The 27579-nt window shown below is 44.3% G+C and overlaps 1 long non-coding RNA gene across 1 annotated transcript in view; it reads left to right on the forward strand.

The window, feature by feature from the left end:
- The window catches only part of LOC308471709, a 744400-nt gene extending 722515 nt beyond the window's left edge, over positions 1–21885 (forward strand). Inside the window, exon 3 of the long non-coding RNA XR_013983107.1 lies at positions 21823–21885. This is a non-coding gene — a long non-coding RNA (uncharacterized lncRNA). The remainder of the gene's footprint in view (positions 1–21822) is intronic.
- The last annotated feature ends 5694 nt before the right edge of the window (positions 21886–27579 follow it).

The following is a 27579-nucleotide window of genomic DNA, read 5'->3' on the forward strand; positions in this document are numbered from 1 at the left end:
TGAATTAATTAGAATAGGAAAGATCTCTACAAATCAGATCAATACTGTCTGCGCTAAGAAATGCAAACTGACAATAGACTCCACATACAAGACTTTGAAAATTACTCTTTACTTGCAGGATTGAAGCTATGAACAAGCAGTGTTATTTATGGATATCAAGTCCAATACAAGCATTTCTCTCCCTTGAGCCCAAGAGAGGGTCTTATTGCTTCTTCCAAAACTCCTTCATAGCAGTGCATGTTGTAAGTTATCAGTCCATTGCTTGCTTATCCTCACAAACACTTCTGGATACAGCATCTGCTTGAAGTTTCCCAAACTTAGCAAAAGAACCAGCCAACCTGCAACTCCCGCCCCTCCTACCAAAGGCACACAAACACTCGCTTTGAAACGGAGTTAACAAATTAACAAGGCAATGATTCAGCATTTCTGTGACCTTAATTACGAGTCACAAGATTTTGCAGCTGTTACATTACATATGCTGTCTTTTCCTCAGTGCAATTTATGCTTTGTAAAACACATTTTCTAATAAAGACAGTTCAGATACTAACAGGCCTGCCCTCTTCCAGAAAATAACAACAACAACCTCGTACCCTGCTTTTGAAATATTACTAGTTTTATACAAAATGCCATTCAAAACAGACTTGGTAAAAAATAAATAAATCAGAATTTAAAAACTGATCACATTGTTTAAGCATTGCTATTTTAATGTTCCATCTAGGCAACAAAATATCAAGCACCTCTGTTGCTTAAGGATGAAAATTGGAACCTTTATGCCTGAATCTCTATTGCCCTAGCCACATTGCCCATTTCAACGTTGCCATAGGTGCATCAGAAGCTGCCTCAAACCAGGTAAGAGACTTTGTCCTTCCAGCCCAGTATTGGCAATAGCTTTCAGGACAGGGGTCTTAAACATCACTGGATATCAGGAAAACATCACTAGATACCTGCCTCCTTCCAACCAGCCTGTGCTAAGGACAGGTGATTCTGTTGTATGAGCCAACAGAATAGGCTAGCTAGGCAACAGGTGTTTCAGATGGCAGCATGGGGAAGGATTGATGAAGGAAGCATGAATTTTTAAAGTGTTGGCTGGTGGGGAGGTAGTTAGGTTCTTCTTTAAGCAGCAAACTATCTTGGGCCAGCGGTGGCATTGGAGGTGATTTGATCATTCAATTCCTCCCCATTCAGAGTTCAAGCAGAACCATCTATGCTCAGCTCATGCTGCCTGTTGTGCCCCTGCATGAGTCCTTGCTCTCTGCTCATTTCCTTGCAATCAGGAAGCATATGTTCCCAACATGCACAAAGAAAAGTATTCAGGCTCCCTTGAGGGAGGCAATTCTTAACCCTGTCACAAGCTTAAAAGGAAGTCACTTCTGGTATAAGAGAAATCCAAGGAGGAAAGTGTTTGTTAAGCTAAAAGGAAATCAGGAGGGGCCATAGCTCAGTGGCAGAGAAGGTGCTTGGTATGCAGAAGGTTGCAGGTTCAGTCCCTAGCAGCTCCAGTTTAAACAAGTAAATGGGAAAACATATGGAGCCTCACCAGTCAGGGTAGGCAGCAGTGAATGATGGGCATATTGTGGGGCCTAGTATAAGGCTGGTTTCTATATTCCTAAGCTGATAAGCATTGCTTTGGAAGTATTTACTGGCCAATGGAAGCCACACTTGTCTTGACCTACGAAACAAAAGTACACCAACACGACTTGGAATGCAAAATAACCACAACTGACAGCTGATTTATTGATTACACTCTGCAGCATGACAGGTCTTCAGCAGGGACAAACCAGCGCTCAAGATTATGGCCTTTTCTGCTGTCACTCTCTCAAGAAGCAATAAAACTTGAAAACAAAACAAAACCCACAGCTTTCTTGTAAATAAGTGGTATTTAGAAAAAGGGTTCTTTTTAAACAATGAGAATGGCCCAGTGCAGTGAAGAGCAACAGTTTCATCCAGGCGCCCTGAACGCAATCAACAGCACTCCCTTTTTCGACAGGAAAAAAGCAGTTCTTCAAGAATTCTCCATTTGTATAATGAACTGTCTACTCCTGAATTGCCTCACAGCAGACACATGATTAAAGATGTCAGCCTTTAAAACTGTTACCTCACCGGGCTCATCACTTGCCCTGATATTCCTTAACTGCAGCTGATCACCTCAGATTGCAATGGTTACAAACCAGAGGAGCGGAGAAGGCATCGGTAATCTGTCATGTTTCTGTCCAAACTGTGAGAATCTTCGGGCAGGTGCCAGAAAATGGGACCCCGGCTGGACTAACACATTGAACTTATTTTGCTAATTTAAGGTTGTTTAAAGCAGTCACAGCAAATTGCTGGCAGCCAAGCAATGTACGGGTGACTAGCCTTGCTCCAGCAGCATTCACTTTATATAGGTGTGTCTTTTGTTTTCTCTTCTCAAAACATACAAAAAAAAAACTTATAGCATTCAGAACCTGCTGAATCAGGCCAATGGCCCATCTAGTCATAGAATCACAGAATTGTAGAGTTGGAAGGGAACCTGAGAGTCATCTAATTCAACACCTTGCAATGCAGGAATCTCAGCTAAAGCATCCATGGCAGATGGCCATCCAACCTCTGCTTAAAAACCTCCAAAGAAGGAGAGTCCACCCCCTTCTAAGGGCGTCTGTTCTACTGTCAAACAGCTCTTACTGTCAGAAAGTTCTTCCTCGTGTTAAGTCAGAAGCTCCTTTCTTGTACTTGTAGCATGAATCCATTGGTTCAGGTCCTACAAGCTTGCTCCATCTTCCATGTGACAGCCCTTTAGATATTGGAAGATAGCTAGCATATCTCCTCTCAGTTTCCTCTTATCCAGGTTAAACATAGCCAGTTCCTTCAACCATTTGTCCTAAGGCTTGGTATCCAGACCTTTGTTCACCTTGGTTGCCCCTCTCTGCACACGTTCCAGCTTGTCAATATCCTTCTTAAACTGTGGTGCCCAGAACTGGACACAGTACTCCAGGTGTGGTCCGACAAAGACAGAATAGACTGGTATTATTACTTACCTTGATTGGGACACTATACTTCTGTTTGATGCAGAACCATTAGGTTTTGGTTTTTTCACTGCTACATCACAATGTTGACTCACTGTTGCGTCCAGAATCCTGTTCTCACAGTGGCCAACCATATGCCTGTGGGAAACTCTCAAGCAGGAACCAAGCCCAAGAGCACTCTTTTCTTCTGTGCCTTTCAGCAACTGATATTCAGAAGCTTTGCTGCCTCCAACAGTGGAGGGCAGACAATTGGCCATTTGATTTGTCTACTGATCAGGCAATCTGTTGAGGATGGAACTGCATGTTGCCATAAGAGGCATGGGACTGCCCTTGTGTGCAAAGGGGCCCTTACGGTAGAGCTACATGGCAAAAGAAATGAGGTGTTGTTGCTAAAACTGGCAGCCTCGTGCTGAGTTCCCACTCCATAATGTGCATATATAAATAAATGGGATGGTGGAGGTAGTGGTTGGCTCAGTGGGATTGTCCCTGCAGTGAAAGGAAGGCTGCACCAGCCCTGCTGGAAGAGAAACCTGGTTGCTGCTTTGTGAGCCCTACCTTATTCTGAGCCTTACCTGAGCAGCAGAGGCAGTGGGTGGCTTGGTGGGACAACCCATGTGGTGAAAATTCCTTTGCAATGTGCCACTTTGGAGGCCACCACAAGAGGGAGACACTACCTCAGTGAGACCATGGTCCTGGCCTGACTTAAAGTATGTTATTTAGTGGGAGAGAGTAGAAGGAAAGTTATTGGCCACGATGTGGAGTGAGAAACCATTATAATAGTGGTCATAAGGCCCCTCCGGGTGAGAGCCAGGTTGGGAGAGTCTACACTGCCCCAGGTCGGGTTCTTTGGTGTTAAAAATTGAGTCTTGGAACCAAGCCAAATGTTCAGTATGGTACTAGTCTACTTCGTATTGGTATCAGTTTATCTTCCATTTAATATTTTTAATCAAGGTAGCTATTTGTATTATTGATTGGGGTTTTGTGTAGTTGCTGATATTATGATTTATAATGGCTCCCAAAGTTTTTGAACTGCTATTGTTTATTTCCTATGTGGTGAGACAGTTTGGGCACAACTTTGAGGGAAAGTAGCATGCAGATAAACAGGTGAAATATGAGATGAGTTCTATTCTGTCTGAACTGTAGCCTGAAGGAGAATACACATTTCCACTAACTTTCTGAAATGTTCCTTGATATGCCATGCAAATACTGGTGTCACTCTCAAACATGGGTGTCAGAGTTGCTTCCAGATCCTAGCTCACAGAGGATCACGCTAGCCAGCGATCATTAAATAAAAGTCTTTATTGAGTTACAGTTTCCATTCTCAAGCTGCTGCGTGCAACCCTACGTCTAATGGTTAGATCGGCGAAGCTCCATCTGAGTCTCCGCCCCTTGTACACCAACTTAATATCCTAGCCTTGCTCCACCTTTTCCGCCTGACTGTTCTTCTCTGGGTCCCTCTGCCCCCCGGGGTCTCTTCCTTCCGGGATTCCTCTGACGCTGACGCTGACCCCCCTGACTCTTCTCCCTCCTTTCGGCGGGCTTTAGGACCTGGCTCCCTTTCCGGGCTGCCTACTGCCCCACCTTCCTGTGCATTTGAACTTGGCGCGCGCGCCCAACTTTCCACCTTCCGTCTGACCGTTTCTTCGCTCCCCGATGGAGGTGTGGCCACTCCTGACTCGTGCCCTCCCCCCTGTTGTGAGCTGCCAGCGCTTGATCCCTGGCGCTCTTCCTCTTCCCTGCTCTCTGGCGGTGACGCTGGTCCCGATTTCCAACTGCTCCCCTCTGAGTCCCCTCTGGCTCTATCTTCCTGGGGTGTCCCCCTAGGCTCCCCCCTTGCCCTGGCCACTGGTGCTCCTTTCTGTGAATCTTCTGATTCACTGGAAAGACTCGGAGATCTCGGGTCGTCGTCATCACTCATCTTTTCTTCTGCCTCCTCCCCCTCGCTCTCTGTTTCCTCCCTTGCCCTTGCCTCTGCTCCTGAACCCCTGACAATGGGTAATATTTACAAATGATGGAAAGATGAATTTTGAACACTCCGCAGTCCCACATAAATCGTGCCCTTCTACCCCATCCAGCATTGTTTGTTTAGGAAGCTCATCTAGTGAGTAAAGCATTCTAGTCACTGAAGAGTCACTTTCAAAATGCATTTGCTTGTCCTTGAAAGATCACCGCCATCTGATGCGTCTTTGTGGGCACTGCACACATGAAAAACAACCCTGACCTTTTCTAAAGATGGCAGTCAATTCATTTCATATTTAAAATTCTTAATATGATCAGAAAGGATATTGGCAGGTTGACCTAAAGGTCCGCCTAAGACACGAGAGATAATTGTTTCTCTAATTGTGATGCCTGAATTAAATTACTTTTGCACCCTGTGTATTTAGATAATGCATAAAATTGAGGTCCTGACTACTCGTGGCCATTAAACCTCCTCCAGCATTTACTGTAGGAGTTAAGAGAGTTAACTGCTATGTTCTGGGCACAGGTAATTACATTCTGCCAATCTATACCTCTTTGCCACTGCAATTAGATACTGCTTTCCGCTTCCTTCTCTTAACCTCAACCTTTTTATAACTGTTTCTGAATTATAGCATTGTAAAATAACTGTAGCCTCCCAAGCTCCATGTTTAAATATATGAACTGATTACAAATCCAAGGGAATTTGATCAGTTCAGCATTCCACCACCTTCAAACAAAAATTCAGCTCCGCCAACAGTCAATGACCTGCAACACCAGACACAGATGTGCCATTTCCTGATGTTGCTTGTCTTCCACTTTCCTGCACAAATCCTTTCACCGCCCCCCCAGCCCTCCCCAACCTTGGGTTCCCAGATGTCATTGGGCCAATGGCCCAGAGAATGATGGGAGTTGTAGTCCAACAACGTCTGAAGGAGCACAGCTGGGGAGGGCTGCTTTTCAGTATCATTATTATTTATCTTATTTTATTTTTTTACCTGCCGTTCTCCATAAAGTCCCAAGTAGTGGAGTAGGAGAGGTGAAAATAATGCCAATATGTTTCACATTTGGCAACCAATGCGTTTCAGATAGTACATAGTTAAAATGTGGCACCAGAGAAGGTCTGGAGGGAAGGAGGTGGGTTTTCAGATACTTCAGCCATTAGTTGCTCAGGTTTAAAGCACCAATATGAGCACCTTGGGGAATGGCGGTTGGCACTGTGGTCTAAACCACTGAGCCTAGGGCTTGCCGATCAGAAGGTCGGCAATTCGAATCCTCGCAATGGGGTGAGCTTCCGTCACTCTGTCCCAGCTCCTGCCAACCTAGCAGTTCAAAAGCACGTCAAAGTGCAAGTAAATAAATAGGTACCACTCCGGCGGGAAGGTAAATGGCATTTCCATGTGCTGCTCTGGTTTCAGTGTTCCGTTGCACCAGAAGCGGCTTAGTCATGCTGGCCACATGACCCGGAAAAACTGTCTGTGGACAAACGTTGGCTCCCTCGGCCAGTAAAGTGAGATGAGCACCACAACCCCAGAGTCGTCTGTGACTGGACTTAACTGTCAGGGGTCCTTTACCTTTATGAGCACCCTGATGTAGTGTTGCACCTCCACCCAGGTTAAATAAACCCATAGCTATGGAGTTTGATCGCAGTTTGCAGTTCAGTGTGGCCTGTTCCAAAATTAACATCTTTATCCTCTTATTTCTACTTCAAAGAGCCTCAGCCAGTAAGTCTGTGAGTGTGTGTGTGTGTGTGTGTGCGTGTGTGCGTGTGTGCGCGTTGTAATCACAGTGCGGGGAAGCCTCATTAACAACAGTCAGGTAGTCATCATCTTTTCTTCATCTCAGGTACAAAGTTAAATTTACATGGTTGAAGCAAACAGGTTGGGCATATTGTGAGGCAAAACAAGATATATATATATATTCCCCCACTGCAAAAGGACTCTTCCGCCTGCTGGCTCCCAGCAACCTGAATCAAATTTCCCTGCCAATTTCATCTTCTGACTGAAAGAGGCAAGAGTGGGCATCATGCTGGACATGAAAATTAACCTGCAGATCCAACAACAAAGGCAACAGATGTCCAGGCTTATGTGAAGAAAGGGATCGTGTGGCAAGCATCCAGACATGCTGTGAGAAAGACAGGTCAGAGAGAGCCCCAGGCTGTTTTAAAATAATGTTTCGTCAAACAAAGCAGAGGGCAGCTGCAGCACAGACCTCTCCTGCCACAGAGAAAGCCAAATGCATGGTACCCACAACACCCAGGGGTTCAACAAACATTACTAACTGGTTCTGTAGACTCTCCCTACTTCCATAAGCCGTGAAATGTAAGGCTGAGAGAAGGGGACAAGGCTCCCAGGTGAAAGATGGGTGGGTTAGGGTTGCTATATTTCAAAAAGTGAAAAAGTTGTTGAGCTTTTTGGGCAAAATTGCAAAAAAAATTGATGGGTTTTTTAATGAAAATCGGCAAAAACAACACTGCTGACATGGGTTGCCATACGTCCAGATGGACTTCCTATCTTTCTTTCGTTTGGCTTTTATTGTATTTTAAGTGGGAAACTTTCAATAAAAAATGATTAAAAAAAAAAAAAGAAGTTCCAAAAGAGCAAATTAACATGGTTTAAGCTGCTGCATCCTTATACTGATTTACCTAGGGAAGTCAATCCTTTATTTGCTTTACTTACAAATATACAGGAGTGCACAGCGAAGGCAAGCACTCCTTCAGCAAGATTCCTATAGAGCAATGTGTGCAGCCATCCTTTCAACAGCACCTCCTACTGAGACTGTAATATGAGGCAAATGCTGCCCCATTTGAAGAAGGCATTTATGACAGGATGGGAGCAACTGAGAGTTCAAACAAGTAGGCAGCGCAGACAAGGGGAAATTGCAGAGTGTGAGCCACCTGGTGCCAATGAAACAGAAAAGAAAATGTGAAAGAATGGCAGAATTGCCAGTGAGTGGTTGCCCAAGTCTGCCTGGAAACACAAAAGCTTTTTTTTTTAAGTGGGAGTGTTTTCTTGCTTTTATTCCTTTCCCACCATAGACTGGTGGCAGGTAGCAATCATTCAAAAATACAGTTATGAAAACACTTGCCTGGCATTGAGGACTCTTCATATAATGGGATGTAGGAGGCAGCTACAGCAGCAATGTTCCACCTCCACTGCCAAAGGTTATAGCTGAAATCCTGCATGCCTACCCAGAAGTAAGCCCCAATGAACTGAATGGGACTTACTTCTGAGCAGATGTGCAGAAGATTGCATGGTAAGCATTGCTCCATCCCAGTAGAGCATAGCCAGTTTTTAAGAAGAAATTTGTAAATATCCTTTTCTTTCTTAAATTGAATGTGTGGGGTGACTACCTCTGTTTTTCTTCATAAACAGATTTGATATACAAAATGGGTTTTCTATGCTGAAGTTATTTGTATAACATGAAATGGACCATAATACATTAATTATACCAAGCAACTAAGTGACTCACACTGTTTACACTGGGAGAGACTTTGGGACTTCACAGAAGTCCAGCCAAGTCTGCGGAAACATCAGTTCCTTCATTGATCTCCTATTATATTTTTACATAATTTCCATAGAAACTGGAAATGTTCCCTAAACCAACAGAGGCTCCCATACTTCTAGCAATTATCTTAAGGTCTGATTTGCATTTTAAATGTCACCTGTATAAATTAAAACTGTTTACTGCTAACAACACTGTCATTTTATGATGCATCTGGCAGAAGCCAGCCAAAGCAAATGTCTGTTGCAAAATGCCCTCCTGCATCCATTACATCACATTAATATTGTATCACCTTACATTTACAACTTTTAACAAACAAATATACTCAGGCCAGCAGATGGCTTGGAACAAGAAATCCAAAACTTTCCCCCCCTTCTGGCTTTGGCAGGTGTACCTGGAGGTTGTTCAGCTAACAACCCGTACTTTCCATCTCTACTTTGCAGCAGTGCTGCAGCAGGAACAGTATATATGTAAATAAAATCTGGGAATGGTCATTTCAAGAACTCCTGCCTACACGAACAGCCACACACCCCTTGCTGTCAAGTCTCAGATCAGGCCAGGTTTGATGTGCCTTTTATGTGGGGTGGTATAATTCTGAGGTGCTGGAAAGAACTGTACCGCTTACAAGCTGCAGAAGGGGAATATAATTTTTAAACACTTTTCCACAACTTGAGTACGTATTACAGTACTATATATGGGATGTGGGTGGCGCTGTGGTCTAAACCACTGAGCCTCTTGGGCTTGCCAATCATACCAGTGCAAGTAGATAAATAGGTATCGCTGTGGCGGGAAGGTAAACGGTGTTTCCGTGCGCTCTGGCTTCCGTCACAGTGTTCTGTTGCACCAGAAGCGGTTTAGTCATGCTGGCCACATGACCTGGAAAGCTGTCTGTGGACAAGCACCAGCTCCCTTGGCCTGAAAGCGAGATGAGCACCACAACCCCATAGTCACCTTTGACTGGACTTAACCGTCCAGGGGTCCTTTACCTTTACCTTACAGTACTATAACACTTATTATACAAAGGCATTTGTTCCTTATATATCACACCCATTTTAACTAAGTTTCTGATCATTTTTATGCCTCCCTGCTTTTGTCAAACTCCACTAATGAAATCACTATCAAAGTAGTAATATTCTGTGCCTCAGCATGTGCTCCTGGGACCAGGATGGTTAAATCTCCTTACCAGCCAAACTAGCATTCAGCAACCCATTCTAGAACTTTAATAAATAAATGCTATCTAAACAGGGCTACCCTTCCAAATAAAAACGACTATTTCCCCACATCTTGAGTTTTTCAAGGAGTTGTTTACTTTTGCCCTTCTCACTTCAGCTTCTGATCTGTTCTTGAAGATGCAAATGAATTACATGCTATGATAAGAGGCTATATTCCCACTTAACTGATCATACATCATGTTCTTTGAGGAAGGACTGTAGTGCCATTGAACAGCTGGGCAAGTGCAATCTCATCCTTGGTTCATGCACCCAAGCTTCTTGCAGCTCCTTAGGGATTGGAGTTTCCCATCTTGAGGACATTCACTTGCTCTTGAGTTGAGGGCCAAACTGCTCATGTCTTCAATTGTGAATTTTTCATAAGCAAACTGTACCATGCAGTGGACTAATAATGAATACAATCAGAGGAGGCGTAGAGTTGGGTTGGGAGGGATCCTGCTGCGATCCTGAGGTGCTATATGTCTCAGGGGGAAATCCTCCACTGGACCCAAAAAGTAATTTCCTCGAAAGCATATAACAACCTCCCTGCCAGTAATAACATGGTAAGACATTAAATAACTCACAATTTGCTGCCCTTTTGTGACGCTCGAAATTGCTGCCTGAGGCAGCCACCTCACCCCGCCTAACATTAGGGCCAGCCCAGCATTACTGCAGCTTCTTTCTGTGATGTCCGCTTGTTATTTTCCTATTGGATGTTGCATGTCTAAATACAGTGGTACCTCAGGTTACATACACTTCAGGTTACATACGCTTCAGGTTACAGACTCCGCCAACCCAGAAGTAGTGCTTCAGGTTAAGAACTTTGCTTCAGGATGAGAACAGAAATTGTGCTCTGGCGGCGCAGCGGCAGCAGGAGGCCCCATTAGCTAAAGTGGTTCAGGTTAAGAACAGTTTCAAGTTAAGAACAGACCTCCGGAATGAATTAAGTACTTAACCCGTGGTACCACTGTAATCTTGTTATATTTATAGTATTGGAATGTTGTTTTTTGGAAGTATCTTGTGGGGCGGGGGTTGAACTAGATGACCCTCGTGGTCCCATACAACTGTACAATTCTGCGATTCTAAGGAAAGTCTTGACATGTTGGATTGACCTTATGGAGCAAGGAGGTAGTCAGAATTATTGGTCATCAGGAAATAGTACACCTGTCCTTTTTTTGTTTCTTTTTCATAATCTTGGCACATGTGCAAAACAGAGTTCTAAATTTCTGAACTCAAGATAGGGGATATGAAGATATAATAACCACACCTGCAAAATCATTTTCAATTTCTAGGTACCAACATCAGCCTTTCCGTCACCTGAGAATCCTCCATCCCTGAACTTAGCCGCATGGGAGCATGTACTCCTTTCATCTTCTTTTCATATACGAAATACGCCAGTATGGGAAAGCAGAAGCCAGCTTCCATATTCCTCGTGAGTTTGCTAAGTAGTGCCCTTTAGCAAAATTAGTCAAGGAGAATGATTGCTTTGCAAGAAATTTTGTGCAATCATTATTTCGCCTAACTTCTCTGCTCAGCTTCAGGATCAATTCAGGTGAACTAATTTTCTTCCCCTTAATGATTAATGTTTCATATTAATATAGCCATAAGGAGGGCAAAGGCAAGAAGCCTGTGTTTTCATTCTCTGGCATAATTACATCTCATTTCAAGAATAATTTCTTATCATTCCTGGTGTGTGTGTGTGTGTGTGTGTGTGTGTTTTTAAATCCTCCAATTCTGCTGGGGGGGTTCTTTAGGCATAACGAAGGGGCAATTGTGATGGCCACATCCCAGCCAGCCTGCATCCTGATGAGGGTGTTCCCTGCTAGCACAGAATGTACCCCTCCACTCAGCTCACTATTCCCTTTCAAAGTACTTGCTGCCACCAGATAAAAGAGGGATCGTTTCTACAAGCCTGCCCTTTATCAATCTACCTTCCATCTTCCCTGGGGTCTCCCTGAAGCAAATTAAGGTAGCATGTTTTATGGCTCTAGATTGTGTGTGTGTGTGTGTGTGTGTGTGGAGAGAGAGAGAGAGAGAGAGAGAAAGAGAGAGAGAGAGAAGAAGAGACCACACTGGGTTTATGAAACAGATAATTTTCATTAATTCTTATTCTTCCATTTGCGGGACGTGGTCATTTAAAAAAAAAAGTACGGCAAAGATGAGACCCCAACATATATTTGATTTACTAGATTTATTACCTTCCTGCCCCCCACAATAATCCAGGGTGGGCTTGAACCATAAATGACCTAGGAGCTACCACAGAGAGTGTCCTCCCCCCAGGCCACCACCATCTGAACTTCAGAGGGTGATGAAACAGAATGGTACTTGAAAATTATAGAATTTGTCTCACATCTCTCAACAGCAGCCTGGGGCTCCTTTGTCAAGCCCTGCAAGACTTTCCATCTTAATAATTTGGATTGCTGGTGCTTTAGGGTTTGGCAAACTGCCCTCCTTGAAATGGTATCTCATAAACTGAAAGTATCTAAAGGGCAGAGCTCAAATGACCTGTTTTTTTTTTCTCTATATAGCATGATTTTATTTCTTATATGGATACTGAGGCACACTGTTACTCAGTGTCAAGCCAGTCATCTGGCTGTTGTCAGTTTGGACGGTGAGGAATGCTGTGGTCAAGTCATCGTTGTTCAAAAGGGGCCATTGCTGGTAAACTAGCTGTAGCTGCAAATAGGGTCACCTGAGTGTTAAATGACAACATTGGATCCAGGAGTACTGTACCAAGCTGCTTTTTCCAGGGGAGCACAACCTCATCCAGAACAGGCCATCTTTCCACTCCCTGGACTCAAGAACTTGGAACGCAAAACACCTCTGTCTGTGTGGGGCTGCATGGGGCAGGGCATGGAAGGAGCCCACTGTGACTCACCTCACAAAGCGCTCCTGAAGTGCATGCAGCCCAGCCTTTCTCCACCTCCGGGTCAGCCTTGGCCCAGGAGTGGAGTTGTGGCTGGTGGCGTTGGACCATCATGCAAGGAAGCTGTCTCTGCAGCTCCCTTGCACTCAAGAACCAGGCTCCGATGAGGGAGTCTGTCATGGGGCCCCTTTAAAAAACGTGTCTGTGGCCACAGCCCCCCCCCCCTCCACACACACTCTACACCACTTCTTATGGCCAGAAAGGGAGGTTGATTCTTGGAAGAAATATGAAAATAACATGTCCAGCACTGTGGTATTAAGCAAAGGGTCAGGATGCTTACTTTGTCGAGAACGGCATCAAGTGGTTTTGTTGTAATATAAATCACAAATAATTTAACTGCCATAATTCACTTACCTGCATTGAATGAGATCCTGCATGTATACTGCTGAAATTCATATTTTGTAACTTATTCTCCTCTTTTTATCTTACTTTAGAATACCATTCTTATTTTTCTGTTGTACTCTATATTTTGATGCCTTAATAATAATAATAATAATAATAATAATAATAATTTATTATTTGTACCCCGCCCATCTGGCTGGGTTTCCCCAGCCACTCTGGGCGGCTTCCATAGAAACCAAAAAACACTAAAATATCACACATTAAAAACTTCCCTGAACAGGGCTGCCTTAAGATGTCTTCTGAATGTCAGGTAGTTGTTTATCGCTTTGACATCTGATGGGAGGGCGTTCCACAGGGCGGGTGCCACTACCGAGAAGGCCCTCTGCCTGGTTCCCTGTAGCTTTGCTTCTCGCAATGAGGGAACCACCAGAAGGCCCTCGGTGCTGGACCTCAGCGTCCGGGCAGAACGATGGGGGTGGAGATGCTTCTTCAGGTATACTGGGCCAAGGCCGTTTAGGGCTTTAAAGGTCAACACCAGCACTTTGAATTGTGCTCGGAAACGTACTGGGAGCCAATGTAGGTCTTTCAAGACCGGTGTTATGTGGTCTCGGCGGCCACCCCCAGTCACCAGTCTAGCTGCCGCATTCTGGATTAGTTGTAGTTTCTGAGTCACCTTCAAAGGTAGCCCCACGTAGAGCACATTGCAGTAGTCCAAGCGGGAGATAACTAGAGCATGCACCACTCTGGCGAGACAGTCCGCGGGCAGGTAGGGTCTCAGCCTGCGTACCAGGTGGAGTTGGTAGACAGCTGCCCTGGATACAGAATTGACCTGCGCCTCCATGGACAGTTGTGAGTTCAAAATGACTCCCAGGCTGCGCACCTGGTCCTTCAGGGGCACAGTTACCCTATTCAGGACCAGGGAGTCCTCCACACCAGCCCACCCCCTGTCCCCCCAAAACAGTACTTCTGTCTTGTCAGGATTCAACTTCAATCCATTAGCTGCCATCCATCCTCCAACCGCCTCCAGGCACTCACACAGGACCTTCACTGCCTTCACTGGTTCTGATTTGAAAGAGAGGTAGAGCTGGGTATCATCTGCATATTGATGGACACCCAGTCCAAACCCCCTGATGATCTCTCCCAGCGGCTTCATATAGATGTTTAAAAGCATGGGGGAGAGGACGGAACCCTGAGGCACCCCACAAGTGAGGGCCCAGGGGTCTGAACACTCATCCCCCATAAAAGGCATAGATTTTTCTAGAACATATACTTCTGGAATGTGGAGTCACTCTGAACCAGAAAGGCTCTGTTGTGCAACATGGTTCCCATTAGTGACCTTCTGCTTGAACTGAATTCCTGTATTATGAACAACAACTCCACATAGCAGATCATCTTAATACATTTTGGGTTGTTGTTGTTGTTTACAGTTACTTAATTGGCGGTCAATTCATCCCTTAATAATTTATTGCTAAAGTGTTTCTGAGTCTACAAAATAATTATATAGTCACATTATAGATCCACTGAGTTTTCTTTCACTGCTGCGATAAAATAGCAGTGGTGGAAGGAAATGTTATGGCCAGAAGATATTAAGGTATGAGTAAAACCAGAGCTTAAGCATCTTGTAGCTTGAAACTGTCACTTAAAAGGAAATATTCCATTTGTCAGTAACCAAACCCTCCAGGTAGATTAACTTCCTGACTGTAAAATGTAGAATGTTGCTTTAGGTCGGAGGCACTCAACTCTGCTCAGTCTAAGTATTCAGCAGCAGATTTATTATTACCAGAAGCAAAATCTGCAGTTTAAGTGTGGGAAGAAGGTACAGTCAGAAATGGTCATAGAGTTTATATATGCTCATTTGTCAAGTTGTAATAATTCATCAACCCACTTATTTAAGAATGCCAGATCAGCAGATATTTTCAAAGTTCAGAAACTGGCTAAGGAACCAGGATTATCTCAGGGAAGCAAAAGATCATTTCAGAAATAAAAGTCAACTCCAACATTTAGCCAATGTCCGGGTTGCAGAATGAGCAGGACTGATTTACCTAGCTGGTAGCATTCGAAATCAGAACTCTTTGACTTTACCCACAGAGAGACCTGTGTGCTCATTGTACATGCTCAGCCTCTGCATCTCATTCAGCACATACCACTCAGTCTAGGTCCTAGATTCTGTTATACTGCAGTTCAAATATTGGGAAGTTCAAATATGATCTCAGATTAATAAACCATGGTTTATAATAACCATAATAATAAACCATGGTTTATTTAGAGGAAAATATGTGTCATTCCTGCACATTCACAGTACCACACACCACTCATTTCTTCTTCCACAAATACGCTGGCTTAGACACATATGATGTGTTTATACCACTCTTTCAAATTACAACCATACTGGATAACTTTCTTATGCCCTCTGTATTTTATAAATATCAATTTATTAATTTTGGACTTCAAACCAGGGTATTGATGCAGGGGTGTTTTTTAAACATATTATTTGAATGCTGAAAGAATGGACAAAGTTATCTTTCCATATATTCATATTAAATTTGAGTGTGTTTGCATATACAATTTTTGATAGTTGGCAAAATAGAATTAATATACATAAAAACAGCTGCAATGCCATTTCTGCTGCATATTGTGAAAGTTTATCAGTATCAGACTTTTTTTAAAAAAAATGAAAATGCCTTTTATAAATTCATATCTACATTAAAATAATTGTTTCATGAAAGTAATACATGAAGTCCTTCCACAGGTCTCTCTGCACTGCTTGCCATTATCCAGCTGAGCATATCACATCACTTTAGCCATTGACACTAGGCTCAATGTCATAAAAAGCATTCTCTCAGGGTTAGCATCTCACCAGGTCTTGGTGATTAATATATTAACTGTACTTACGAAATTCCAGATGACCGCAAGATGTTTCCGATAGTTTTTCCAACACTGCACTAAGATATTTAATGGCTAAACCTACCACAGAAGTTCTGTCCCCCAAAGCAAACATTTCCACCACAGATCTGCAAAATTAAAATCAGTCACCCCTCATCCAGTGATTTCTTGCAGATGCAAGAGCACCAATTAATATATCACCCACTTTAGAAGAAGTTTCTTCTTTATCTTCAGTGAATCAGGAAGCTCCACAACACACACAGTAAAATAGGTGCAGAGGTACCCTCTCCATTGACGTACACAAAAAAGTCAGCTCGTGAAGGTTTTCATGGGGCCATCAGAGTCTTTGCAGGCCGCAAACCCAGACTTTGTCTTCTAAGGCTCGTCTTCTTGAGAATACTCACTATGGCATCCCAAACAGTTGATTAGCATAGAAGAAGCAACATTTGGAAGAGCTGCTTTCTCTTAGCAGTGATATAAGTGTGAGCACAGTTATATGGGATGCACTCACACAAGCTGCCACCAGAAAGCAACAGAAGCATCTGGGGATGTTACTGTACTTTTCAGTGTATAAGACTAGGTTTTTTTCTTTTAAAATCATGCTAAAAAGTAGGGGTCGTCTTATACATGGGTAGTGCATAGGGTGGATGTTTGATTGGTTGCTGCCGCAGCTGTCAGCAGCTATTATGCATGTTATTAGTTGCTGCATCAATGGGTGGTGTTGATTGGCTGACGCTGTGGCAATTTGGCGGGCGATTGGCAGCATCTGCCGGTGAGGGGACAGACGAGAGGCGGATTTTGCGACTTGTGCAGGTGAGGGATTTTCGTCATTCCCCCCTTTAAAGAAGCTCAACAACCCTGGGCCATCTCCCCCCATTTTCTTAAATTTGAATCCTCCAAAATAGGGGGCGTATTATACATGGGGGGGGTATGTTATACATGGAAAAGTACTGTACTTCTTCCATTTGGCTGTGTTTTACAAAACAATTGGGGCCATTCCACATGGAGTATCCCTAACTGAGCAGACCGGTCTTTTTAAAAGAGCAGAAAAAAGAGACCACCTGGCTGGTTTGAAACTTGCTTTGAACTTTTGGATTTATTTTATTTTTACCTCCTTGATTCTGTTCTATTAGCAAATTTAAATAATTTAACTGATTTAAAGTTGCCAGTTGGCCCAGACTGAAAAGCGGAGGAAGGGAAACGAAAAGCCCATGGCACTGGGAAAGTGCTTCTTCTTTTTTTGGACTCTGGACAACATACCATCCCCGCAAAGGAAATACTAAACCACATCTTACCACCTTTCTGCTGCATTTCCGTAGGCTTCGGACGCTGCTCAACAAAGGGGGGGGGAGAGGAACAAGAAGCACAGCTGCACACAAACAGACAATGATTTAGCATTCTTAGTGTAAAGAAAGGCCAAGGGACAATCACTTAGGAGAGGGAAATAAAAACAAATGGGTTTTATTTTTATTTTAAGCCATTAAAACTGATCTGGGGAGAGTCAATTATATCTTTGCTTCCTGTGGGAAACCTGTGCGCATTTAATTTGCATAATGCATCGATGTTCCACTTAAACCTTTAATGACAATAGTTGTATTTATATGCAGGTAAAACAATACTAAGCTCATCTCTTAAGTGTTTGGAGGAATGAGATGCTGACATTTTCATACTGGATGCAACTCACTTAAAAAGCAGGCAAACTGTTTTTTTCTGATCAGATTCCAACATGAAACACACCCCACCCCCCAGCCAGGTGACATCAAGGGGAAATGTATAATTTCAAGCACTGTTAGTGTTATGTACTAAGCTTGGATCCTAGAACAATAAGCAAGTAGGATCCTAGAATGCAACAACAACAGCAATTGGCCTGCAGGAAAAGACCAATCAGGCTCCAGGAGGGAAGCAGAATCAGCCAATCAGACAGGACTCATTGTGTAAATAATGTATATGAAAGCCTGAGGTTTGGGGGGCAATTCAATCACTGTTTTACAAGCTGCAATAAAGAGCATGAAGTCACTACAGGACTCCGAGTATATTTCAGCTAGAGAATCCCACAATTTACACAGACATGCCACCACAATCTATGAGATTCCAGGATTTCCAGGGGCTTCCTAGGATTCAGTGAGGAACAGCAGAGACTGTGGTATTTTTTAGGAGATATATGTAACACATATAACTTGAGCCAAAGTTGAAGGAACCCGAAGCATCAACACCCTCGAAGGTCCTGCTTCTCCCTTAGTCGTAGCCTTGAATTCAAACAGAAATCAAGCACAGCTCCCACTCTCTGGTTTCTGCCCGCTGACAAATACACAACTAGTTCCCTGGCTTTTGTCTTTCTCACTGCCAGCTGGGTATATGAAAATTATACATAAAAGTGGAAAAAGTGGATAGGAGAGATGGATTTCTCCCATTCTCATAATACTAAAATTCAGCACTTTGCAAGGAAGCAGAATGTTAGAGCTCTGACTGGAGCATTTTCTCCCCCAGCCCCAGAAGATCAGATTTGACAGGTGGGTCATCACAGTGCCACCAGGTAGCCCAACTTGGGCTGCATTCACACAGCAGCTTCTTCCATTCCCCCAACATTTCCATGACTGTTAACTTCTGCATTGTATTTGAGATTTCACATGACATAAAAGACACTTCCCAAAATCTAGTGGAATATAATGGAATTTTAGCACTCATCTCTGAGTTAATTACTTCCGGGGGGCAGGGAGAGAATCCATTTGCAACCCCATTAACCCATAAAATCACAGGCATAAAGAGAGGAGATATGGGGTGGTATAGCAGCAGCACACAGTTCATTCCTCCTGTTTTAATGGGGAAGCAGAAATACGTATGTCTGGAAAGGATGGAGGAGTAGCTACATTATTCTATGGCATGGGTAGGCAAACTAAGGCCTGGTGGTCGGATCTGGCCCAATTGCCTTCTAAATCTGGCCCATGGATGGTCCAGGAATCAGCGTGTTTTTACATGAGTAGAATGGGTGCTTTTATTTAAAATGCATCTCTGGGTTATTTGTGGGGCATAGGAATTCGTTCTTTTTTCTTTTCCAAAATATGGTCCGGCCCCCACAAGGTCTGACGGACGGTGGACCAGCCCCCTGCTGAAAAAGTTTGCTGCCCCCTGTCCTATGGCATTCATTGTTGTGCCACACCACCCCCATCGATGTGAAGAAAATTTAGCACAACATGCCGTTATATTGGTCCAAAAGCCACAGTTCCATAACAGGAAGTCCAGTGTGAAAGGAGCAATAGAAAACAGGACAAAAGCGCTAGCATTATAATCAGGAAAACTATCAACGTACTTCCCACATCTGAATGTACCCTTGGACTGCTAAAGGGGGTTAGAGACATTCATGGAGGATAAAGCTATCAGTGGCGACAACCTACAATGGCTTTGTGCAACCTTGAGTGTCAGGGGCAGTAATACCAGTAACAAAAGAATACCAGTAATACAAGAATCCCAAGTGAGGAGTGTGTTCTTGGACTCCAGTTCTGCTTGCCTTGCAGGCTTCCAATATGGAACTGGCTGGCCACTGGGAACACAGGATGCTGGACTTGATGAGCCTTTGATCTGATCCAGCAGAGCTCTTCTTATGCCCTTAGAAAGCCTCATCCACAATAAACCTGGCAAGATTATTTTTATGATATACAAGCAGATGGAATGTGCCAGATAAAAGAAGCAGGTTGTTTTTTTTCCTAATTTTTGCCCTTCTAATCTCTCTTCTGCATATGCCTTCTTCAGTCCCCAGGCCTAATTTCTAATCTGGTCTATTCTCAATTAGTGATGATGTTTGATCCAGATGTCACCAATGTGGACTTCAACCCTGCTATACTGGTGGCTTGTAAACAGATGTCTGCACACAATATACCCATTTTATTATTATTATTATTATTATTATTATTATTATTTAATAATAGTAATTTTTTATTATTATTTATTATTATTTTAAGAACTTTGCTTAAGAAATCTGCCATAGCCAATAACCCACATTGGATTCCCACTCCTTAGAATATACTTTTTTTTCCTGTTCTGAGAATAGCAACCTTTTACCGTTACAACAGCAGCCTCTAGAGGAGGAATTCTACCTGTGTTGTTGCTTTGAAAACGAACAGCCAGGCTGCAGGCTGCATTTTTGCAGCCACAATAGTTATTTGCTCATCTACATGCTCAAGTAAACATGAAATATAGTGTTGTGAGATGTATGCTTCAGTTGCAGCTAGACCACGTTTAAAATTCAAAGCTTCCTGGATCTAGGAGCAAGTCCCTGAATCCTAGAATTGTAGAGCTTGAAAGGATCGCGAAAATCATCTAGTCTTGCAATGCAGGAATCCTTTTGCCCAACGTGGGGATCAAACCTACAACCCCGAGATTAAGAATCTCATGCTCTACCAACTGAGCTATCCTGTCTATGTATTTCTGAAACACAAAAGTGTATTTAGACACTAGGAATAACTCTCATTTGGTGTAGGAACCTGCCCTTAAGATCATCTTTACCAGGCTCTACCACCTGATTTGGCAGGTACCACCTCCTAGTTTCGAAATTAAAAGACACCTGCTTCTTGGGAGAAAAGCGATGACAAACCCAGACAGCATCTTAAAAAGCAGAGACAGCACTTTGCCGACAAAGGTCTGTATAGTTAAAGCTATGGTTTTCCCAGTAGTGATGTATGGAAGTGAGAGCTGGACTATAAAGAAGGCTGATCGTCGAAGAATTGATGCTTTTGAATTGTGGTGCTGGAGAAGACTCTTGAGAGTCCCATGGACTGCAAGAAGATCAAATCTATCCATTCTTAAGGAAATCAGCCCTGAGTGCTCACTGGAAGGACAGATCCTGAAGCTGAGGCTCCAATACTTTGGCCACCTCATGAGAAGAGAAGATTCCCTGGGAAAGACCCTGATGTTGGGAAAGATGGAGGGCAGAAGGAGAAGGGGGCGACAGAGTACGAGATGGTTGGATAGTGTTCTCGAAGCTACCAGCACGAGTTTGATCAAACTGCGGGAGGCAGTGGAAGACAGGAGTGCCTGGCGTGCTCTGGTCCATGGGGTCACGAAGAGTCAGACACGACTAAATGACTAAACAACAACAACAGTCTCTTAGTTTACAGGCTTCTTTCCCGGCATTTCATGGTCTGAGCTTCAGGAGATCAGCCAACCCGACCCACAATCCTATGCCTGCTTACCCGGAAATAGCTTCCACTGTGCCTATTGGATCATACTTTCTAGTAAGTGTGCTCGGAATTGCAGCCTAATTTACTCATAATTTAAGGCTACACTTGTCACGCAGAGCTGGTTGTTATAAATAACATTGATCACTGAGAACAAGAGGCTATTGAAGAATCTCAGTTTGAAAACATTTAAAAAGCAGCTTATTGTTCAGGGTCCCTGGAAAACAGCAAATTTCCCAAGCAAAAGGCTTTCCTTCAGAAAACTGTTGCCACTTCACCTAGTGCCTGATGAACAGATATAATGGACAAGAACAGATTAGGTATACATCTTCTGGGACACAATAAATATCAGTGAAAAGGTAATTCGCCCTAGGTCACAGGGCTTGGGGAGGGGAAAAAAGAGAAATATCTTTAATCTAATAAGTTTAGAATGGTTTTTAAGAATCATAACCTCAAAATTAAAAAGGCAAGCCCAGTACAGCCTCCAGCATTGATTAAAAGCCCAGAAGCTTTATCACCATGTAATTGCTTCATGACCTGTTTTTCAACAGCACGAGCACCAAGTTTTCTCAATAAGAAATTTTAATTTCAAGGTACCTCTAATTTACTGCGCCTGTTACTGTTATATTACAAAGGGGCTATGCAGCCACTCTGCAGGCGTGACATTTTTCTACTTGGCTTCAGTTCAATTTACTCCTTAATCTCCTTAAACAAAGCCCTTATTTTCTTGTTTCTGTAGTAGTCCTGCATGTCTGCCTTCTAGGCTTGTTCTCAGCTCTCCTTCTTCACTGGGCAACTTTTGGAGGCTTCTAATTAAAGAGGTTGGGACGCAGGTGGCGCTGTGGGTTAAACTACAGAGCCTAGGACTTGCTGATCAGAAGGTCGGCAGTTCGAATCCCCGCAATGGGGTGAGCTCCCGTTGCTCGGTCCCTGCTCCTGCCAACCTAGCAATTCGAAAGCACGTCAAAGTGCAAGTAGCTAAATAGGTACTGCTCCAGCGGGAAGGTAAACGGCGTTTCCATGCGCTGCTCTGGTTCGCCAGAAGCGGCTTAGTCATGCTGGCCACATGACCCGGAAGCTGTACACCGGCTCCCTCAGCCAATAAAGCGAGATGAGCGCCGCAACCCCAGAGTCGGTCACGACTGGACCTAATGGTCAGGGGTCCTCTTTACGCTTAATTAAAGAGGTCAAGGGAGAGGTACTCAGCTTGCTCATGTGGGTTTAGAGTCCATGAAGAGGGGGAAGGGGCACTGCCCCTCCAGGCCCCTCCATCACGTCACTGTTCCCATGCACGCTGCCCTCCATGAGTGGAAGAGCAAACTTCTGGAATGGATGAAGCCATTTGAAGAGTGAATGTCCAATAATGGTGGCACCACAGAGGGGACGGGGCTAAATGGCTTGCACCCTGTTATGTGTGCAGGCATTGTAGGCCGAAGCTGGGCTGTATGCATGCAGGGCAGGCCTAGGTCTTCAGGCCTCCTGGAGCTCAGGAGCTTCATCTGCATAACAAAAGACAGAGAGGAATCTAAAGCCCTCCAATGACATTGTTAGTAGCTGGCAGGCAGGCAGTCCCTGCTGACATGGGGCCATTTCTCATACCAGAATGGTAAAGGAAATTGCCTATCAATGCAGATATTTCTCCAGCAGGGTCAGATCAAAGTTCTGGAAACCAAGCCTTATGAGGAATGGTTGGGGGATTTGGGTATGCTTAGCCTGGATGAGAGGAGACTGAGAGGAAATATGCCAGGCATCTTCCAATATCTAAAGGGCTGTCACATGGAAGATGGAGTAAGTTTGCTTTTCCCTGCTCCGGAGGGTCGGAACTGAACCAATGGCTTCAAGGTAAAGTAAAGCAGATTCTGATTCAACATGAGGAAGAACTTTCTGACAGTAATAGCTGTTCAACAGTGGAATGGTCTCCATCGGGAGGTAGTGGACTCTCCTTCATGGGAGGTTTTCAAGCAGAGGTTGGATGGTGATCTGTCATGGATGCTTTAGTTGAGATTCCTACATTGCAGGGTGTTGGACTACATGACCCTCTGGTTCCCTTCCAACTCTACAATTTTAGGATTTTGTGCGCTCTGTGGGAAGCTTCATGTATTATAGCCTAATGTGGAGGATAATGAAAACCCCCTTCACTTGAGGCCTTAAGCTACTACGTGCAGTAGGCTGATAACATGATAATGCTCCAGGCCAGCATTAACAGCCACATAAATGTGTGGTATTAGCATGGAGGCCTTCCACACCCTTGGGCATCTATACTTTTAGCCGTCTGACCAGTAAAACCACATTCTTTCAAGTAATATGATCAGGAGTGGAGGGAATACATCTCAGAACCAGTCCAACAAAAACCTTCCTGCAATTGTCTCCTCTGGACTTGTCAAGCTCCAGCAGAATCTTCTCTAATTCCACTATCTGGCCCTGTCCAGGGAGCCTTGTTTTTGTCTCGCTGACACGTATGCAGTCTAGTGATGATAAGAGTTTTATTGCCGCCACGTGGCTTCTGCAGAATGTAAAATGCTGCTATGCAGGGTCTACACGACATTTAAAAAACAGTTCAAAATTCAGAGGTTCCAGAGGAAAACCAGATGCAGAGGTGGGGTCAGGAAGCTTTGTGTCCCCTTCCCAGTCCAACCCAAGTTTCCCCAACATTCTGTGAGGTGGAGTAATTTAAGGAGGATAAGCTACTACAGCGCTAAGCTGCAATTGCATAGCAGAAACGAGTTGGCATCTGCTGGCGATTTGGCACAAAGTTGTCAGGGCAGCAGCACATAACAAGTCCTTAATGTTTATTTTCTCCATTCCAATAAGTGTCCAACCCAAAATCCAACAACGGGAACGGAAAGGTGCCTACCGTGTTAAGAGCTAATAGGCTTTTATTGAGCCCTGTGGCTTCGCACATAATTCTACCGGTGTTATTGTGTTGTTAAAGCAGAATCAATTTAATGCCTAGAAAAATGGCCTTTGTCTTGAAGGCTGCTGCCTTTAATTATGCAACAGAACACAACTGCAAGGCATCTGTAAAGGCAGGCAAGGAGGTGCTGCAGGAACCTGCATTTCTTTTTCTCAGCCCCGAGAGGAAACAGTAAAATAATAATAACCTCATGGTTTTAAGAGCCTGCATGTTTTAGAAGCCTGGGGAACCAGGAAGGGAAAATGCCACACCTCAGTGTTAGAGTATCTCATACCGGGATTGGCTTCTGTGATTCTAGGATGTCCCGCTTAAAATGGAACTGTTGGTGGGTATGGCATCCACCTTCCATGCAGAAGGTCCTAAGATCAATCCCTAGCATCTCCAGGTAGAGCAGGAAGAGACCTCAACAGAGAGCCAGGCAGTGAAGACAGTATTGAGCTGGGTTCACCAATGGTCTGACTCAGTACAGTGGTACCTCAGGTTAAGTACTTAATTCGTTCCGGAGGTCCGTTCTTAACCTGAAACTGTTCTTAACCTGAAGCACCACTTTAGCTAATGGGGCCTCCCGCTGTGCCACCAGAGCACGATTTCTGTTCTCATCCTGAAGCAAAGTTCTTAACCTGAAGCACTATTTCTGGGTTAGCAGAGTCTGTAACCTGAAGCGTCTGTAACCTGAAGCGTATGTAACCTGAGGTACCACTGTATAAGGCAGCTTCTTATGCTCCTAACCTGGGTTCTAAAACTCCATGCAGTTCTATTTTTCTATGAAAAGATGTGCCAGAACTCACCATGAATACCTCCCTCGTTCTCTTATATAATGGCAATGGTGCCCACCTGAGAGCAGCAGCAGAGGAAGCCTCTCAGGCACCTGGGGTGGAGTGCCCAGGGGCAGAGGGAACCACCCATAGGGGCAGGGCGCCCGGTGCCCGTAGGGACAGAACGGGGCGCTCAGCATCCCATGCTGTCCATATGGACACTGCGGCAGCGCACCCCATCCCTATGGGCACCGCGCACCATGGGGCGGTGCCGTCCCTATGGGCGCCACAGCAGCGCGCCCCGTCCCACGCACCCCGTGCCACGCACCACGGGGCTTACAGGGCCCATAGGGATGAGACGCAGACACAGCTCCCATAGGGACAGGGGGCACAGCAGGGCATCAGCTGCTCTACAGCTGGTGGGGAGGCAGCGGGCGGACAGCATGGAGCCTGTGGGCACCGAGACACGAGGCTCGTGCGTGCTACAGGCCCCACGGTGACGAGTACCAACCTCCACCAACCCCATCAGGGTGGCACCCGGGACAGACCGAACCACCACCACCCCGCTGCACGCTTCATACACCCCTGCCTGAGAGGTGCTGGAAATGAGTTCCAGCAAGTTCCTGGTGGGAGAAAAGCACAGGATCCATGAATACAAAACACTCCCTGCTGCAGACAGGGGTCTTTTACAAGTGAAAAGGCAACAGAAACAGGGAGGGAGCACATTTGTTCCCACAGCTCCTCCCCACATTGCATTTAGTTTTTCCCATTTGGAATGCCTGAAAACGAAACAAAGCAGCTGTTCCTTATCATCCCACTGGATACCGGCAGTTTTATTTGTATATGAAGCGTTACATTGTCAATGGGTCCTTCTCAGGGCTGGCTTCTCACTCTCCCTATCAGTGCTCTTATTGGGAAGCTCTGCTGGGAAGCACCACTGTTAATTCAGATTCACACAGCAGAATCTGATCCTTGCCAGAGAAAGAGGGCAGATTGTGACATTTCTCTGAGTTTTACTTCAAGGACAAGGTTCGCTGCAATATTTTGAATCATCATTACTGGTCCTGAAGCAGGAACGGAACAGACTGCAGCTCCCTGTTATAGAAAAATAAATAGGCTAGGTCAGGGGTCTGCAACCCGCGGCTCCGGAGCAGCATGTGGCTCTTTTACACCTTTGCCGCAGCTCCGGGGTGGATACTAGCGAGGGGGTGTTATGTACTGAGTTGAATAGGATCCAGGCTGCAGCAGTCTGATTGGTCCTAGAACAATAGGATCCAAATTGCAGCAGTCTGATTGGTCCTAGAACAATAGGATTCAGAATGCAGCAGTTTGATTGGTCCTAGAACAATAGGATTCAGAATGCAGTAGTCTGATTGGTCCTAGAACAATGCAGCAGTATGATTGGTTGGCAGGAACCACCCAATCATGCTCCAGATATAAGTGAATCCACAACCTGATTGGCTTACAGTAGAATTCCAGAATTAGCCAATCATGTGCAGCCCATTGTGTAAATAATGTATATAAAGCAGATACTTTGAGGGGACATTCATTCATTCCTCCTCACCACTATGAGCTGAATAAAGAGCATGAAATCACTTTGCGACTCTGAGTATATTTCAGGAGGAGGCGCATTGTGTGCCCCGACACTCCCCACTGCGGCGGGCACTGTACTGGCTGTGACGTCGCATGGGGGCGGTGTGTGCGTTAGTCACCTTCCCGCCCGCCCGCTACATTGTAAGGGGCATGTACGCTGGTCACTGCATTGAAAGGGGGCATGTACGCTGGTCACTGTTTTGAACTTGTTAATTTAACATTTATTTCTATGAGGAGGAGTAATTCTGAGGGGTCAAACAAAGAAATAATAAAAAAGTGACAAAAAAGTTGTTTTTATAATGACGAGTTTTGCGGCTCCCAGTTTTTTTTTCCCTTCGGAAACGTGTGTGTGCACAGAACACATTTCTTTTTCAACTTAAATAACAGGCAGTGGAAGATTTATGGTATGTGGGTCCTTGTGTGCAGCCCTTTTGGGGGGCCATGGGCGTAACCATGGGGGGCAAGGGGGCAGCTCCCCCCCCCCCCGATCAAGTAAAACAATAGAAATACAGTGGTACTTCTGGTTACGAACTTAATTCATTCCGAAGGTCCGTTCTTAACCTGAAACCATTCTTAACCTGAGGTACCACATTAGCTAATGGGGCCTCTCACCGCCGCAAAGAGACAAAATTCTGGACACTTTTTGGAATTTTGTGAAATTAATCAGCCGAAAGAAATCTTGTTGTATTCTTAGTATTTCCCGTGTTTTTACAAGGCCAAATACTTATATGTATTCAATATAAGTAAGTTTTTGTTAAATTCTCTTTTTAAAAAAAAAATGTATTGGACCCTCGATATTCTTTGTCCAATTTCAGATTAATTGAAATATAAGAATTTGAGTTACATGATTTCAGCAAGAAAAAAATAATGAAAGAGTTTATGATATTGTGGTTTGGCACACTTTTAGATGGCTTTGAGTTAAGACAGCACAACATGTAAAAATGGAAATTTGTCCTATTTGGGGACATTTTTATATATTTCCATTTTATATCACTAAAATGCATTGTTATGAGGAAAGAGATTATTTCTTTAATAACATAGGGAGAAACAGTGGCAGAATACAGGGTGGCAATATTGCCAGAGGGTTTATGCACACTTACCTCTTGCCCCAGACTGTGCCTGGAAAGCGCAGAGGAAAAGTAAGTTGTGGCTAAGCCTGAATAAAGTCAGAGGAACTCTGGTCCCAAACCACACTTTCTTTATTTCTATTTTTATTGAGGGTGAAGAGTTTGCAGCCGTCCTGCAGTAGACAACGGTTGAAGCACAGGCCTGGGCATACGGCCCCAGGCTAACATGGTCCTCTTTTATTAGCTAGAGTTCAAAACTCC

The sequence above is a fragment of the Podarcis pityusensis genome (assembly GCF_964106645.2).
Source record: "Podarcis pityusensis genome assembly, chromosome: 2".
In the NCBI taxonomy this organism is placed as follows: domain Eukaryota; kingdom Metazoa; phylum Chordata; class Lepidosauria; order Squamata; family Lacertidae; genus Podarcis; species Podarcis pityusensis.